At 42.7% G+C, this 5,648-nt stretch overlaps 1 non-coding gene across 1 annotated transcript; it reads right to left on the bottom strand.

Annotated features, from left to right (window-relative positions):
• Positions 1-648: 648 nt before the first annotated feature.
• LOC130727207 (small nucleolar RNA R71) lies at positions 649-755 on the bottom strand. The gene has a single exon (XR_009015233.1). It is a non-coding gene; the product is annotated as a small nucleolar RNA R71 (small nucleolar RNA).
• Positions 756-5,648: the final 4,893 nt, after the last annotated feature.

The following is a 5,648-nucleotide window of genomic DNA, read 5'->3' as shown; positions in this document are numbered from 1 at the left end:
AATTCACATTCCAATTCCCTGTGGTTCGATAAATTAAAACCGGGTAGATTCTGTACACTTGCAGATTGACCAACAAGTTTTTGGTGCCGTTGCCGGGGAATTGTTTGTGGTTTTTGGTGCTACTAATCTTTCTTTGTTTGAGTGTCACACTTTCAGGTTGCTCTCAAGAGAGACACCGTCATGGGTGGCCATATGACGGGGGAGGAGATGCAAGCCCATATCGAGGCAAGAATCCAAGAGGGGATCACCCTCCGATTATGTGAACAAGAAGTTGAGAATGCCAACCGGTCTCTTCGGGAACTCACTTCGGCTACCATGAGTTATGACTATCCAGGGAGCATTGTCTTTCCCGAGGGAGTGGGAAACTTTAAGTTGAGACCGGCATTCATCAACTTGGTGAGCCAAAACCAATATGGTGGAGGTACTTTGGAAGATCCACATGCTCACATGGAGAGGTTCATCCGTAATTGCAACACTTACCGTGTGAACAATGTTCCGACGGATGCAATTCGGTTGAGCTTGTTTCCATTTTCTTTGAAGGATGCAGCGGAGGAATGGCTGAATTCACAACCTCAAGGGAGTATCACTACTTGGGAAGAACTAGCAGAAAAATTCACAACAAGGTTCTTCCCAAGAGCTCTTTTGAGGAAGCTGAAAAAAGACATTATGAATTTTGTGCAAACCACTGAGGAAAATCTCTATGAAGCTTGGGAGCGCTTCAAGAAGCTATTGAGGAAATGTCCTCAACATAATCTCACCCAAGCTGAATTGGTTGCAACATTTTATGATGGTCTACAATAATACTCTTGGAGGTTTGGCCTAGATGCGGCTTCAAATGGGGAGTTCGATGCTCTTCCCCCACAAGCGGGGTATGACTTAATAGAAAAGATGGCAGCGAGAGCCATGAACTCTGAAAATGATCGCCAAACCCGAAGGAGTAAGTTTGAAGTGGAAGCTTATGACAAGCTCTTGGCCTCCAACAAGCAACTCACCGAACAAGTGGCGGAGATTCGAATGCATATTAAGGAGACCAAGGCTATTGGTGCAAGAATGACTTGTGTGGAGTGCAAGTCTTGTGGTGGACCTCATGTTAGTAACTTGTGTACTGTCAACGCTGAGAGCAATGAAGCCAAAGCTATAGCTCAAGGAAGCATAGTTCCATCCTCAAATCATGAACCTCTTGTCCAAACACAAGTTGTTGGAAAGGTGAATTGCAAGAGGAGTTTAGAGGAGCCATTGGAGAGTTGCATCAACCGCATGAACAACAACCATAAGAACCAAGAGGCGGCTATCAAGAACTTGGAGAACCAACTTGGCCAGCTAGCCAAGCAAATGGCCGAGATACCTCAAGGTAAGTTTTCTCCCGATTCTTTAATTTTGTCTAAACAAGAGAATTTTGCTGTTGTTACCACTAGGAGTGGGAGAGTGTTACACGAGTCAAAAAAACAAGATGAGGGAGAGAAAAATGAGAAAGTACAGGAAGAATATGAGGGTGCTACGGAGAAGAGAGTGAGTAAACATGTGAAAGCTAGAGTTGTGAGCACTCCTTCTCCTGAACTTAGTAAGATTCCATTCCCCAAGGCTTTGGTCAAGAAAAATCTGGATAAACAGTTTTCTAAGTTTTTGGAAGTTTTTAAGAAACTCCACATCAATATTCCTTTTTCTGAAGCCTTGGAGCAAATGCCTATCTATGCTAAGTTCATGAAGGACATTTTAAATAAGAGGAGGAAGTTGAGTGAGGTTGATGAAACTATTATGATGACCGAGGAGTGTAGTGCCATTTTGCAAAGGAAAATACCTAAGAAGAGAAGGGATCCCGGGAGTTTTACTATCCCAGTGGAGATTGAGGGGTTGACTTTTGTTGAAGCTTTGTGTGATTTGGGAGCGAGCATCAACTTGATGCCGCTTAGCATGTTTAGAAGGTTGAATTTAGGAGAGGTCACCCCGACCATGCTCTCCTTACAAATGGCTGACCGATCCCTAAAAACACCTTATGGGATCATTGAAGATGTGATGGTTAAGGTTGATAAGTACGTGTTCCCAGTTGATTTTGTGGTGCTAGACGTGGAGGAGGATGCTAAGATTCCTCTCATTCTTGGCCGAACCTTCTTAGCCACTGGCAGTGTAACACCCCGATTTCGGTGGCGTCACTTTAGTAACCAAAAGTAAACTTAATGCGGAAAAACGTGAATATTTTTTCAACCTCCTGATAATAACTAAGACGAGACTGAATTAAATAAAACCCAACAATAACAAAATCAGAACTAATATATAATACATAAACAGCCCCCGCTGTAGTACTAACCTCGTCACGAGTAAACCTCCAGTGACGGAAAGAAAAGTGTAGCGCCCGAAGGCAATATGTACAGACTGAAAATAAAGGTGAAGTGTCCGCAACACCATCCCTCAAAACTGAAAATCAGCTGGCCCATCGGCCTGAAGCAAGACCTCCTAAGTCCAACCAACTCTCTGTGATTCCTGTTAAGAAACCACACAAAAGCTATAGGTGGGAAGCTACCCTGTCCCAAAAGAAACAGATGATGTTCAGAGCTAAGACTCTACTCCTACACTAATCCCATCTTGAGGAGCTCACACCAGCACCAGAACCTACATGCTAGCATGATCGTCGTCCGAATTCGAAATCCAGAACGACCTAGTCTATGTACACCATCCGTCATCCTCTCGCTACCGCGACGCGCTCCTGTTCCAGCATCCCAACCTAGTTTCCCCCGAAGGGTAAACCATGGTGAACCAGTCCGCAATACTCATCTGACAAAAGGCGTTGTCCGCCAAAACACACACAGAAGACGCGAGGGTCAACTCTAAAGAACTATGTAGATAATAAACCCAATAGGTACAAATAATATATAGCCACTTAGGCTTATAACTAGAGATATCATTCCTAGGGTTGCATGTTCCACCAAATCATAATGACAATAATAACATTTAGCATGTTCCAAGTAAGTTTATCAAATAGCAACCACACTCATCAACTAAGTCAGTATGCATGTTGCGTGATATGTATGCAGGTTAACCCAGTCAACCAATATGCAATCCGGAAACGGATGGGCATCAAAACGGATCAATCCTAGCACCAGCAACGGTGGGACCATTTCTGCCCGCGTGCCTCTTACACCAAGCAAAGGTATGGACAACAACGAGTCAATCCTAGCACCAGCAACGGTGGGACCATTTCCGCTCGCGTGCCTCTGGGATGGACATCAACGGATCAATCCTAGCACCAGCAACGGTGGGACCATTTCCGCCCGCGTGTCTCTTACACCAAACCAAGGTAGCCAGATCAGCCGTAACCCGTAGGTCTGCCATTTCGGTCTGCTACAAGAGACGTCTACAAACGCTCTTTCACGGCATTCCGGGTCTTATGACCATTTTGGAAACCGACGAGGTCCAGAGTACGTCCTGTGTTAATACCTCATTAATGTTGCATGTATGCAAAATGATTAGTCAAACAACGTCTCCGTCCTCACTCGACACGTCGCCACGTGTTCTAGGGAAGTTAAAGTCTCTAAAAGCTTACCCTAAGGTAAAGTCGATTCTGCGACAAAAGACACACTTCACAACACACATCGCTGCTCCAACAGCACAAGAGTATCACATACTCGGGAACTAACGGTTCCCCGGACTTATCCCCAGGATAGCCCAACAACATCGCTGCTCCAACAGCACAACAACCAACGCTGCTCCAACAGCACAACAACCAACGCTGCTCCAACAGCACAACAACCAACGCTGCTCCAACAGCACAACAACCAACGCTGCTCCAACAGCACAACAACAACAGACTCAACACTTGGATCCGACGACACTTCTCGTTTTCCAAACTATGATTTTCATCCAAAGCCTCCTTTCGAGATTATTACCCTTACTTAAAGATTTAGAGGTTGTTTAATGTCTTATGAATTTTCTTTTCAAAATAATATCCTTTTTAGTCTTATCGCAATTCCTATAAGTTCTCGGGATCTTCGAATCCCCAAATGACTCCAGAGAATGTCTCGATCCATAAACCCTATACAAGGCCCGAACCTCGTTCGTCCTATCAAACTTTCTCAAAACTCTCAAAATAAAATCGGCATGACCTGCCCGCTATTCTCACCATTCAGAATCTCAGATTTTCAGTGTAAAGCATATTTAAATCATCACAATCAACAACATGTCATATATCAATAAATCGCATCATAAACACTTAGCACTTAGCATATAAAGCATGCACCACACATCCTAGATTACCCACATAGCACATAGCATGTAAGTCAATCTTCAAAAACATTCAGTAGATGAATCATCTACATTGTCAGCCGAAGCCTCAGAAAACATTTTCAATCACACACAATCTCAGTGCATAAACAGTAAACAATGTCGAAATATCGACCCTAAGCATTAACTAGAGATTCAGTGAGAAGCCCTCACCTGAAGGTTCTCCAGCAAAAACTTCAAACTCTTCTTCACAAGCAAGGTGTTGATCCTCAGGAAATTCCTCAAAATCACCTTTAGAACAAAACCACAAAAAATCAATCAGAATCTATCGGAAACTAAGCTATCGATACTTACTAAGGTTACTCGAAGTAATCTATACTCTAAGGTACGATAAACTAGTGCGAAAAGACAAGTTTTCGGAAAAGGAAATTTCCTCCTCCCCCCCTTATAGCTCTCGGCCACTATAGGTAATTGTAGGGTTCGATTTTTCTTCGATCAAACTTGGTTCCTATGCTTTCATAAGCCGTAACTAAGGGTATTCTGAACTCGGAAAAATTATCGGATCAAAAACTGTCGCAGGGGTATTTTGGTCATGATTTTTAACTTAGGATTTTCAAAACTGAAATCCCAAAAATAAAATTTTGCAGGGACGTCACCAACGACGTTTATGACAACTAATCCTACTAGCACTAAGCTAAGGCGATAGTTTTCAGCCTAGAGGTTGGAACTTTACTCAAAAACTACATAAAATGGGTATTTTAGGTTCAAATTGATTCCGGCGGAATTCCGGCGACATAACGGAAAATCTAATCCGGCATAAGTGATCTTGGGCATACATAGAAGAGGTTTAGAATCAGAAATGAAAGATTCAGGATAGTTTTGCAAAAACCCATAAACTATCCGCTCAGAAAACTCTACAGAAAAGCTATGGAAAAAGCGATCGGAGGTAAGGATTAGCGACTATACCTCGAAACCTTGAAGTAGCAACTGATTGATCGACGATCAAGCAAACGATGAAGAAAAACTCTTCTTCCTTCTTCCTTGTTCTTGGCCGCGGTTTAGAGGAGAGAAAATGGAGGAAAATTGTGTTTTTTCTTCCTTTATTTGCTATATATAGAAGGTGGAAATTCGCGGGAAAATGAAAGTTTCGCGAATCCGATTTTTCCGGCGTCATTCTCCATGAATTGTAAGATAGGTTTTGGAAAAGGAATTCCTAAGCTAAGAAGATGTCTCCTTGTATTTTTGGCAACTAATGCAAAGTCGGTGCAAAGTCGGTGTAAAACTATTTTACCCGATAAGTTGCTTTTTGCATCGAATGTCGGAATGGAAAACTTCCTTCGGAAGAAAGATTGAAATCATCAAGAGAAATAGGTGTACGCGTGTAGAATATCCATTTGAAGCTCTGAATAGATAAAGTCTTCATTGTCGAGAAA

This window comes from Lotus japonicus, chromosome 6 (genome assembly GCF_012489685.1).
Source record: "Lotus japonicus ecotype B-129 chromosome 6, LjGifu_v1.2".
Taxonomy (NCBI): Eukaryota; Viridiplantae; Streptophyta; class Magnoliopsida; order Fabales; family Fabaceae; genus Lotus; species Lotus japonicus.
This window is presented reverse-complemented; position numbering and strand designations above follow the sequence as displayed.